The sequence below is a fragment of the Mesoplodon mirus genome (assembly GCF_964341445.2).
Source record: "Mesoplodon mirus genome assembly, chromosome: 5".
Taxonomy (NCBI): domain Eukaryota; kingdom Metazoa; phylum Chordata; class Mammalia; order Artiodactyla; family Ziphiidae; genus Mesoplodon; species Mesoplodon mirus.
In genome coordinates this window covers 43,145,782-43,159,036 of record NC_138980.1, presented here as the reverse complement: position 1 = coordinate 43,159,036, position 13,255 = coordinate 43,145,782, and positions in this window count along the sequence as shown.

Genomic DNA, 13,255 nt, shown 5'->3' with positions numbered 1-13,255 from the left:
TTGTCCCAGCTTACCCTTCCCCCTCCCCATGTCCTCAAGTCCATTCTCTAGTAGGTCTGCATCTTTCTTCCCATCTTGCCCCTAGGTTCCTCATGACCTTTTTTTTTTAATTCCATATATATGTGTTAGCATACAGTATTTGTTTTTCTCTTTCTGACTTACTTCACTCTGTATGACAGAGTCTAGGTCCATCCATCTCACTACAAATAACTCAATTGCCTTTCTTTTTATGGCTGAGTAATATTCCATTGTATATATGTGCCACATCTTCTTTATCCATTCATCTGTCGATGGACACTTAGGTTGCTTCCATGTCCTGGCTATTGTAAATAGTGCTGAAATGAATATTGTGGTACAAGACTCTTTTTGAATTATGGTTTTCTCAGGATATATGTCTAGTAGTGGGATTGCTGGGTCATATGGTATTTCTATTTTTAGTTTTTTCAGGAACCTCCATGCTGTTCTCCATAGTGGCTGTATCAATTTACACTCCCACCAACAGTGCAAGAGGGTTCCCTTTTCTGCACACCCTCTCCAGCATTTATTGTTTGTAGATTTTTTGATGATGGTCATTCTGATTGGTGTGTGGTGATACCTCATTGTAGTTTTGATTTGCATTTCTCTAATGATTAGTGATGTTGAGCATCCTTTCATGTGTTTGTTGGCAATCTGTATATCTTCTTTGGAGAAATGTCTATTTAGGTCTTCTTCCTATTTTTGGATTGGATTGTTTGTTTTTTTCATATTGAGCTGCATGACCTGCTTGTATATTTTGGAGATTAATCCTTTGTCATTTGTTTTGTTTGTAAATATTTTTTCCCATTCTGAGTGTTTTCTTTTCATCTTGTTAATGGTTTCCTTTGCTGTGCAAAAGCTTTTAAGTTTCATTAGGTCCCATTTGTTTAATTTTGTTTTTATTTCCATTTTTCTAGGAGGTGGGTAACCATATTAACAAATTGAAGGAGAAAAACAATATGATCATCTCAATAGATGCAGAAAAAGCTTTTGTCAAAATTCAACACCTACTTATGATAAAAACTGTCCAGAAAGTAGGCATAGAGGGAACTTTCCTCAACGTAACAAAGGCTGTATATGACAAACCCACAGCCAACATCATCCTTGATGGTGAAAAACTGAAACCACTTCCACTAAGATCAGGAACAAGACAAGGTTGCCCACTCTCCCCACTATTATTCAACATAGATTTGGAAGTTTTAGCCACAGCAATCAGAGAAGAAAAGGAAATAAAAGGAATCCAAATTGGAAAACAGAAGTAAAACTCACTGGTTGCAGATGACATGATACTATACATAGAGAATCCTAAAGATGCTACCAGAAAACTACTAGAGCTAACCAATGAATTTGGTAAAGATGCAGGATACAAAATTCATGCACAGAAACCTCTTGCATTCGTATACATCAGTGATGAAAAATCTGAAATAGAAATTAAGGAAACACTCCCATTTACCATTGCAACAAAAAGAATAAAATACTTAGGAATAAACCTACCTAAGGAGACAAAAGACCTGTATGCAGAAAACTATAAGACACTGATGAAAGAAATTAAAGATGATCCAAACAGATGGAGAGATATACCATGTTCTTGGATTGGAAGAATCAACATTGTGAAAATGACTCTACTACCCAAAGCAATCTACAGATTCAACGCCATCCCTTTCAAACTACCAATGGCATTTTTCACAGAACTAGAACAAAAAATTTCACAATTTGTATGGAGACACAAAAGACCCCAAATAACAAAAGCAATCTTGATAATGAAAACGGAGCTGGAGGATTCAGGCTCCCTGACTTCAGACTATACTACAAAGCTGCAGTAATCAAGACAGTATGGTACTGGCACAAAAACAGAAATATAGATCAGTGGAACAGGATAGAAAGCCCAGAGATAAACCCATGCACATATGGACACCTTATCTTTGATAAAGGAGGCGAGAATATACAGTGGAGAAAAGACAGCCTCTTCAACAAGTGGTGCTGTGAAAACTGGACAGCTACAGGTAAAAGAATGAAATTAGAACACTCCCTAACACCGTATACAAAAATAAACTCAAAATGGATTAAAGACCTAAATGTAAAGCCAGACACTATAAAACTCTTAGAGGAAAACCTAGGCAGAAACACTCTATGACATAAATCACAGCAGAATCCTTTTTGACCCACCTCCTAGAGAAATGGAAATAAAAACAAAAATAAACAAATGGGATCTAATGAAACGTAAAAGCTTTTGCACAGCAAAGAAAATCATAAACAAGATGAAAAGACAACCCTCAGAATGGGAGAAAATATTTGCAAACGAAGAAACTGACAAAGGATTAATCTCCAAAATTTATAAGCAGCTCATGCAGCTCAATAACAAAAAAACAAACAACCCAATCCAAAAATGGACAGAAGACCTAAATAGACATTTCTCCAAAGAAGATATACAGATTGCCAACAAACACATGAAACAATGCTCAACATCATTAATCATTAGAGAAATGCAAATCAAAACTACAATGAGGTGTTGCTTCACACCGGTCAGAATGGCCATCCTCAAAAAATCTACAAACAATAAATGCTGGAGAGGGTGTGGAGAAAAGGGAACCCTCTTGCACTGTTGGTGAGAATGTAAATTGATACAGCCACTATGGAGAACAATATGGAGGTTCCTTTAAAAATGAAAAATAGAACTGTCATATGACCAGCAATCCCACTGCTGGGCATATACCCAGAGAAAATCATCATTCAAAAAGAGTCATGTACTACAATGTTCATTTCAGCACTATTTACAATAGCTAGGACATGGAAGCAAGTGTCCATCAACAGATGAATGGATAAAGAAGATGTGGCACATATATACAATGAAATATTACTCAGCCATAAAAAGGAACAAAATTGAGTTATTTGTATTGAGGTAGATGGACCTAGGGTCTGTCAAACAGAGTGAAGTAAGTCAGAAAGAGAAAAACAAATACTGTAAGCTAACACATATATATAGAAATTTAAAAAAAGGGTTCTGAAGTACACAGACAAAGGACAGCAATAAAGACACAGACCTAGAGAATGGACTTGAGGACATGGGGAGGGGGAAGTGAAGCTGGGACGAAGTGAGAGAGTGGCATGGACATATATACACTACCAAATGTAAAGTAAATAGCTAGTGGGAAGCAGCCACATAGCACAGGGAGATCAATTGGGTGCTTTGTGACCACCTAGAGGGGTGGGATAGGAAGAGTGGGAGGGAGATGCAAGAGGGAGGGGTTATGGGGATATATGTATACATATAGCTATTTCACTTTGTTGTACAGCAGAAACTAACTCAACAATGTAAAGCAATTATACTCCAATAAAGATGTTAAAAAAAGAAAAAAGAAAAGATATGTGCAGGAAAAATAAAGAGGACAAAATGTTACCCAACACGTGAAGATGAGGGGATCTATGTGTATTCACAAGATTCTTTTTTTTTTTTTTTTTTTTGCGGTACGCGGGCCTCTCACTGTTGTGGCCTCTCCCGTTGCGGAGCACAGGCTCTGGACGCGCAGGCTCAGCGGCCATGGCTCACGGGCCCAGCCGCTCTGCGGCATGTGGGATCCTCCCAGACCGGGGCACGAACCCGTGTCCCCTGCATCGGCAAGCGGACTCTCAACCACTGTGCCACCAGGGAAGCCCCACAAGATTCTTTGAAATGAAAATTAATAAGATACAAGGAACAGATTGTGAACAAGGGACTTCCTGTGTCTTTAAGTCTCAGCAGCAGCAGGGAGGCAACCTCTTTCCTCAATCCCCTCTGACACCATCTCTCACCACTCTCCCTGTGCTCATTGCTCACCACACTGGCTACATTTTAAGCCTTGAACATCTGAAACAACACCTTCCTCAGGGCTTTTGCAGTGGATCTTTCCTCTGCAGAGCACATACCCAGATAGCCTCCTGTCTTCCACCCAGTTTGGCATGAGGCCTCTGCTCAAATGTCACCTTGTTTTTAGGTCGTCCTGAACTCCCAGTAAAAATAACACACTCATCCACTCTTTTTATCTGTATGTAATGCCCCTCTTTCTCCCTGATAATTTTCCTTGTTCTGAAGTCAGCTTTGTTTGATATTAATAGTTATTTTAAATTAATAGCCTGGTCATTCAAGAATCTCTCCTGTACCTGAGAATTGTTTTGATGATTGCTTTCTCTCTTCACAATGTGTTTTCTCTTACCTTTTAGTATGCCTTCTAATTTTGGGTTGAAAACCAGATGTATCAGGTAATTTGAGGCAGATAGGTCTTTAGCGTGAGGTTTTATGTGTTCTTAAACAGGAGTTAGAGTATGTTTAATGCTTGTCATAGCTGTAAGTATCAGGAGCTTCAATATCCCCTAGTGCCCTTGAATTTTTCTTCCTGGTGTTTGAGTAGTCCCAGAAGCTCATTCTTGAGTAGAGTCTATGTCTTGCAGCTCTCTGTTTTAATCCACTGTTACTATATTGGGACCCTTATGATATATGGTGGTAAGGTATTTGGGATGGAATATGTTCTATTATGTTATGATTAAGCCTGCAATGTTTTGGTGGAAGAGACTGTGCATAGGACTGTTACTATGGACTGGACTATGAAAATCAGAGAAATTTCTCAGCCTTTCTTTTTTTCCTTTTTTTTTTAATCAGAGAGGAAAGCTGAAAAGGGCTGGAGTTGCATAATTCCTCTTTCTCTAATCAGATAAAGCTTTGGCAAGCTAGTTTCCTTTGAGAAATAGCCTAAGATACAAAGAACAGAATGCACTGTGTATATATCAAAATATTTCCCTGTTTGCTGCATGAAGCATAAGGCAATTTGTTTTTTAAGTCTGTATGGTAAGAACATGGTTTGGCTCCTGCAGGAAGAATTCATGAATTGTGGGTGGCCCTCTAAGACTGGGTCCTGCAAACCTTTTAATTCTCGAGCTAGTTTACATTGTGTCTTCAGCAATTCATGTGTTCCTACAGTTTACTGGCTCTAGTGGCTTCTGCTCCCGGTTTATTCCGCAAAGGAAATTTTTAGGAGAATAGGGCAAGTGTAAGTGGGTGCAGGTGGCTGCAGCAAAGATGTATCAAGGAGTTGAGTTTGGGTATTCAAGGTTTGACCCTCCTATCCACTGGCACAAAGAGAAAAGAGGCATGTGTCTACCTTTGTAACTTGATTGCCTATTGCAGACCAGGCAGGGTGAGTGGGTATCTAAAACCAATTAACAGTTACACATCAAAAATGGATGTGTCAGTGTCTTTATTAAAATTCACTCCTGATGACTGTGGACTGAATTATGCCACATCTCACAAGAATTTGAATAGCCATGTGAAAAGCACAAGCAACATGTTATCATTAAGATGAGGAAGTCTTGAAAAAAGCATTCCAATTCCAGTCATCCTAAGGAGTTGGAGAAATCCAGGAAAATATGTCAGTGGGGTTCCAGAACTCAATTCAATTACCTTAGTAATGTTATTCATTATTTTCATTTGTTTTCTCATGTGTTGAGTTATTGGTGGCCCCTTGCCATGTTGTTTACCCACAGGCAGCAAGCAATCCTTTAAGGGAACAGAACTTTCCCCGGGTGGCAATAAATAGTCTAAAGTCAACTAGTCATCAGCCACCATGGCTGCCAGGGAGTTCCCCTTCATGGAAAGCCTTTAAAACGTTAGTTGTCTGCTGCATGTGTTTAGAATGTTTCAGACAGTTTTTTGGTTTTTTTGTTTGTTTGTTTGTTTGTTTTTGCAGTACTCGGGCCTCTCACCGTTGTGGGCTCTCCCGTTGCGGAGCACAGCCTCCGGACACACAGGCTCAGCGGCCATGGCTCATGGGCCTAGCTGCTCCGCGGCATGTGGGATCCTCCTGGACCGGGGCACGAACCCGCGTCCCCCGCATCGGCAGGCAGACTCTCAACCACTGCGCCACCAGGGAAGCCCTGTTTCAGATATTTCTTGACTGGGATCAGTGATGTGAGTTTGTTGAATGGCATCGTGTGTACCCTGGGCAATGCCAGTGACTCTCATGACAGTGAGTGCAATCGGTAAGAAAACAGCACATTTGTGTTGGGAAGGGCCACAGCGTATTATGAAGGAGGATGCCCCAAATAAAATATTGACATCCAGGGTACAGAGTATGGGTTGTGTTAGGAGGAATGTCCGGTGGCGGGATATGAGTGTTTGCTACTGGAAACTCTTACAGTAAACAAAAGGATTGCTGAGAATGACCATTTGACAGAAATGTCTTGTGCAGAAAGGCCTCTATTTATAAGGTGTCACTAAGCCTGAGGATCAGAACAAAGTAATGGGCCCATATACTGAGGTGGGGGGTGTGGGAGGGTCTAACTAATGCCTCTGACAGCAGGAAGACTCATTTAGAAGTTAACACGGTCTAAGGAAGCCATTCTAGCTTCTATGAGGGCTGTATCCTGGGGTCATAAGAAGTAAAAGTGCCACGGAATGCCTTTTTCTAGAGCCCAGTGTCTTGAGGTTTTTGTTTGTTTTTGAGAAATGAGTAGGTCACATCAGTGTCTTGGTGAGTCCTTCCGTTTTGGCTTCATCAGTGGCGTGTCTAGTAGGATAAGTGAGGAATATGCCTATATAAGTATATACCATGGTCAGAGCATAGCAAGTAGTCCTGCTGAGGGGATAAAGGGTCCTATTAAGTCTATTTTCCATCAGCTGTAGGGACCCCTTCCTCAGCCTGGAAATTATGTCCATTGATTATACTACTAGGGGCATTTTTCCCCTTATCAGGTAAACTTGGCAGTTAGTAAGTTAGCCATGGCAGAGGAGGGGAGTCCCTTGCATTCTGCCTAGAGCTTTAGGGTAGAGGTCTCTCAGTGGTTTCACATTTCATGGGCCCACAGGGCCAAGATTAATACCATCAGGTCTGAGAGCTTCCATACGTGCAGTTAGGAGTGACCTTGATTGGGTAACTGTGAGGCAAGATATTCCCAGAGTTCTTTATTCCAGAGCAGTGATACGGAGTTACATAAGGAGTTCTTGTCACTACTGGTGGGACTGGATAGCAAGATCATTGGCAACAAAGGATCTGTGAAAATATGCAGATGAGTTTGACTATTTGCCAGGGCGTCCTGTAGTGCTAGCGTGCTTGCTGGAGTTTGAGCAGATGCTTGGGTGCAGTTTTGTTTGTTTTTAAACCTCTTATTTATTTATTTATTTATTTTTAATTTATTTATTATTTTTTTACATCTTTATTGGAGTATAATTTCTTTACAATGGTGTGTTAGTTTCTGCTTTATAACAAAGTGAATCAGTTATACATATACATATGTTCCCATATCTCTTCCAGTTTTTATCAGGGATATCTTGTTTGATCGGGGGCAGAACCTGCCATTCTCTCCAACGGACTCCATCAGGTGTGGTGGTAGCACATGGTCTATTAAGTATATGAACTCTCATGGTCCTTCATGTGATCCTAAGCGACTCTCCAAACGGCCAATGAGTCTAGAAAAGGGATGACCTCCTCCAGAACAACTGCATTACTCAGAAAGGAGCACACTTCCTCCTGTAGTTGAGATGTGCCAGAGGTCCCATTTTTGGCTTTATCCTGTAGGTACCATTGTCTTTACAATGAGGAAGCCTCTGTGGTGAAAAAAGCCTGAGGGATCCCGGCTTCATGACCCAAGACAAAATGGAAAGCTGGCTAGAGTCTAGATCCTTCTGTTTTCCTGTTCAAAATCTGCAGATTTTTAAGTATTTTGTAAGTAAGCAAGTAGAGATGATAATTATGGGACAGCTGGGATTGTTGCAGCTGAGAGGTATGTGCCCATGACATGGGTTTGACCGCTGTTTTTTCCACCATCTCAGCTCACAGCCCCCTGGTGTTGCCACAGAGAAATTTTCCAGAGTGGGGCAGGTGTGGATTTCTAAAGATGTTTGCAAGTAGGAGGTACAGAGTAGGCTTGAGCTGGAAAATGTAGAGCTGGAAATGGCCTTAAGATGAGCCTGGAAAAGATACGATGCTGATGATCATGAATTAGGATGTTCCCAGGCAGATTCCACTTGGGGAGACTGTGGGATACACCTTTATGTTTCAGAACCATAGTACTTCCAAAGATCTGACCGTGGAACCTAACTTAAACTCAAAAGATCTGGGGGCTTCCCTGGTGGTGCAGTGGTAGAGAGTCCGCCTGCTGATGCAGGGGACACGGGTTCATGCCCCGGTCTGGGAAGATCCCACATGCCGTGGAGCGGCTGGGCCCGTGAGCCATGGCTGCTGAGCCTGTGCGTCCAGAGCCTGTGCGTCCAGAGCCTGTGCTCAGCAACGGGAGAGGCCACAACAGTGAGACCCACGTACCACCAAAAAAAAAAAAAAAAAAAAAAAAAAAAAATCTGGGAGCCCTCTCACTCCACTCCTGTTATGAGATGAGGGTCAGTGTAGCCCTATAGGGTGTTTTCTAAATTGAGATTTCAAGAGAGGCCTGTTGAGGACTGAGTCCTTCTTTCTGGTCCTTCAATTCTTTGTAAATAGTACCAAAAGGTGGTGGAAATAACTGTCGCACATGTAAAAATCAAGATTCAGCTAAGTTTAACATTTTCCTAGCATGTGAAAGCATTGGTTTTGGTTTTTGTTAATTATTTTAAATATGTATATATACCACATTTTAAGTGTAGTTGTGAGTTCTCACAAGTGTACAGTAATGCTACCACCAAAAGATGGGTTATACTCCATCACCCCAAAAGAACATTTTTATGATGCCCCTTTCTACCAAACCCCTTCACCACTGACTGATGTTTTAGGTCCCTATGTATGCCTTTCCAGAATGTAACATAAATAGAACATATTGCCACTTGAGTCATCTGTAAAATTTGATGCCATATTTTCTTTCAAAGTGAGTAATTTCTTACAGTGTTATTCTTCTTTTTAAAAATATTTATTTGGCTGTGTCAGGTCTTAGTTGCAGCATATGGGCTCTTTAGTTGCAGCATGCAGGATCTTTAGTTGTGGCACGTGGGACCTAGTTCCCTGACCAGGGATTGAACCTGGGCCCCTTGCATTAGGAGTGCAGAGTCTTAGCCACTGGACCACCAGGGAAGTCCCTTGCAGTGTTCTGAGTTTAAAATTTTGACAAGTTTTCAGTTAAGTTGGTGGCATACATTAGGCTTTCAAAACTGAGATTCCATTACTGTGAGCTCTGTAAGTTTGGGTAATAACCTCTTCTACCATGGTTAACCTTCTCGTTAAGATGTTAGGAATGATGGAAGGAATGATTGGCAGGGGCGTCAAAAGGGAGACTAATAATTATGAAATGACAATCTTTACAGTGGTAAGAAAATGTAAGTTAGCACTAAAAATGAACAGAATTTGGCTTTCCTTTGCTCTTTAATAAAACTCAAGAGCTGTTACTTTTGTATCCTCCTACTCTAGAATATGTGCTGGAAGTCTAAGCATATGGAAATGATACGTGTGAACAGCAAGATGGGATATGAGGCTTTGTGGGTCACTGAAAAAAAAAAGCTTTCAACTAATTCTCTTGTAGAAAGGCATTAAAAATTTCCACTATCTCCTTTCACATTAAATTAGGATATTACTCAAAATGATACCCTCTCTCTGTAGCTCACCTCAGTAATTCCTTGGATAATTGCCTTCTAAACATCCATAGCTCTTTTTGTTGTTTCCACCAGGAAATCATAGTAGACTTACATAAATATCACTCTACTCACAGGATAAACTCAGGATGGGCTAGAACAGTGCAGATGAACATAACCTTTTCTCAGACTGGGGGGAAATCCAGGGTTAAACAGAGTATATACTGTGTCAGTCAGTATACAAGCAAAATGAAAATGCCAAATATAAAACTTGAAATAGTTAAAGTGAATAGTTTCTTAAAGGATGTTAAACAAAAAGATGCCACAAATATCTGTGGCCAGATCAAAGGAAAGTCTCAAGTCCCAGAAACCTACGTCCAAACTCATGATCATATGTTGTATACAGGAAACTGCAAAAATGAAGATGAACCATATCTATATCTTTACCTTTATGGGGAATCTTTACCATTAATCAAAGAAAGCAGGACTTTCTACATTGCTGCCCTCTATTTACTTCCACACCCAAGCAGTTCCTGTAAGTTAATAGAAATGCAAGTGATCAATAGTGACATCCTCACTCGAGGCTCCTACCTTCATAAGAAAGATATACACACACTCCCAGCCTATTATCTCACACGTCAGTATTTACTTTCCTTCAAAGCTCTCATTTCCATCTTATAAACCAAAGCTTTATCATTTGTTAACTATCTCCCTTTTCCCACAAAAATATGAGCAACAGGACTGTAAGAACTTGTTTCATGCCTCTATATCCAAATCCTAGAGTGGTTTATTTGTGCTAAATTGGGTAGGTGTTGAACCTAGTGCCAGGCATGTTGAAATAGCATCAAGAGTATAGTCTCTGAGGAACAGTGATCCTGTCTTTCTCTCTTGCTAGGTTTGTGTTCTCTCACAATTTACCTGAACATATAGGTCTCAGCTGAGTTATAAAGGAGATATTAGAAGATATCATATACTTTACTAAGAAGTGAATTTATATATTTTCACTGAGGTACTTTATGGTAAACACTACCCATCCAGTATAACACTGCAAGTGTAAGATAATGGGTAGGAAAAGCAAAAAGCAACACCGGGGCACTGGATGCTGGCCTTGTGTTCTTTTATCATGTTGAAGAGAAAAATGTCAAACACTTCCATCATCAGACAAAGCTGTTCAGTGATCACAAATGGATCAAGACAAAAATAAGGGTATTTTGTAACCATATCACTAAAAATGATGAGACAATTCCAAATCACAAAAATGACCAAGATTCTCCTCTTCTTAATAATATGACTGACTGTGGAGCTTCCTGTGAATTAGATTTAGCTTCACTACACTGTTTTTGTCTTCTAGAAAACATTGATTATGATTACCTATGATAGAATTAAGTTCACCTTCTTGCAGCATCCAGTACATCCAGAAACATCTTGCTTCCCTGAAGAGTAATCAAATCACCTAGCAAAAGCCCAAATCGTAAATCCTTTTGAGCACCCTCTTACTGATAAATCCAGTCATTTAGGGTTTGTGGTCATTCTGAGTACTACAATTTACGACACCACTCTTGTTGGCTGCTGCTGTGATCCCAGTGGGTTCTGGCCACGTGACGCTGACAAAACAAATGAAAAATTCGTTTCAAGACAAAAATCATAACTACGTAGAAATAAAAATAAAATTTACCAGAGGAAAAAAATACCCGAACATGTATATACAAGGGATTATTGAATGAGAATGTGTAGCAATTAACTTGATCAAATTACAAAGTTCACCTGGAAATCCATAGTTACAACAGAATATTTTAATATATGTGCTCAGGAAATGAAAAACACATTTATTAGTATGCAAATTGTATGAAAACAGTTAATGAAAATATTTCTAAGAAACAACAGAAGATTTTGTTCAACAAAAATGTATTGTTTGTAATCACAATCAAACATAACTGAAAATGTACTGAGGAACTGCGTACAGCTGTGAGCAACGTGAAGCACCCACAATCTGCCTGATATGAGGAAGGTGCCAATTCTCACTTGGAGGGACTGGGCCAGGGCAGTCACTGCACAGTGCAGCAGAGGAACAAACTCCAATGTGGTTCTTCTGGACTGTGCAACCACAGCTGTCATAGTGGAATCAGGAACACATGGTCACTAGCAGTATCACCAGAATTAGGTGTTTACTACACAAATTAGACCTTATGTGAATATGATCTAGAGAAGATGGAAGTCCAAGCATCAGAGAATACTCTGAACCATGAAAGTTAGAATTAGTTGCCTGGTGGACTCATGGAAACTTGCAGGAAAATCCAAAATATGATGGATCTTTGATTTGGAACTTGTGAAGATGTGTGGAAACCTGCATGTCTGAGAAAATGGAAGTCAACCGGCTGATTGTCGTTTCCAGGATACTCTGGATCGGAAGGTTAAGGAATCAGGAAAACAGGCTACAACAAGTGTCCTCAAAGTTCCTACACATGTCTGTCTCCCTGCATGGTGCTGAAATATGACTAATGCCTCCTGTATTTCTGAATTCCAAATCTCATGCGAGTGAGGCTACATGTGAATTCTCACATGGAACTATAAGAGAAATGGATTATAGAAAATGTCACATTACCCAGGTGACAAAACAATGTAGGAGAGCCAACTCCAATTCTACATTTTATTGTTCAATGACAGGTCTGTCTTAACAATTATTTTTTTTAGTAGTTATTTATTTGGCTGCATTGGGTCTTAGTTGCAGCATGTGGAATTTTTCTTTTTTTAGTTGTAGCATGCGAACTCTTAGTTGCAGCATGTGGGACCTAGTTCCCTGACCAGGGATTGAACCCAGCCCCCTGGCATTGGAAGTGCGCAGTCTTAGCCACTGGATCACCAGGGAAGTCCACATTATTGACAGGAGATGTATTAATGCATCTTTTGTTACCTGAATGTTACTGACCAGAGGTATACCAATACATTTTTAGAGGGTGATACAATTAACATCACTGTGCAAAGTTGTTAGAGCTTAAAATTCATCAAGGTTCATTATAAAACTTGTGATTGTCATTACCATTCACATTTTGCTCTGTTAGGTTTTTGTTCCAACCTTGTATATATTATAAATGCAAGCTTATGACCATAAAATTTTCAAAAATGACGCATCGTGAAATTTTGAGTGAAGAAGACTTTTTTGGTGAATTTTACGCAGATACTTTCTCTGATTGTCCACGTGACGTATATACTAGTGTCTCAGAATATAGTTCTGATTCAGACGATGTGAATATTAGACCAAAAAAAGACAAAAAACCTTAGTGACTGATCCTGATACAGGAAATGAAAATGAAACTCACAGTGCTGGAGAATGCTCCTTTGCTTCTACAGAAGAGTGGATTGAAGACAACATTTCACAAAAATCAGAAGACTTTACAGGTGTGCCAGGTGCAAATAACCCACAAAGTGTTAGTGAAGTAACAGAATTAATTTTTGGTAACAACTTTTTTGAGCTGGTTCCTTCTCAAACAAACTTGTATCACCAACAGAATGAAAAATCATATAAAAAGTATGATAAGGCTTTAAAATGGACTGATGTAACCAATAGTGACATGAAGAAGTTTCTTGGGTTAATACTTTCGATGGGACAAATAAGAAAGTCACATTGGAAAGAATATTGGTCGACTGATCCCTTACTTGAAACACCTATCTTTCCAAAGATTATGACGAGAAGAAGGTTAGAACAAATAATGACGTTTCTTT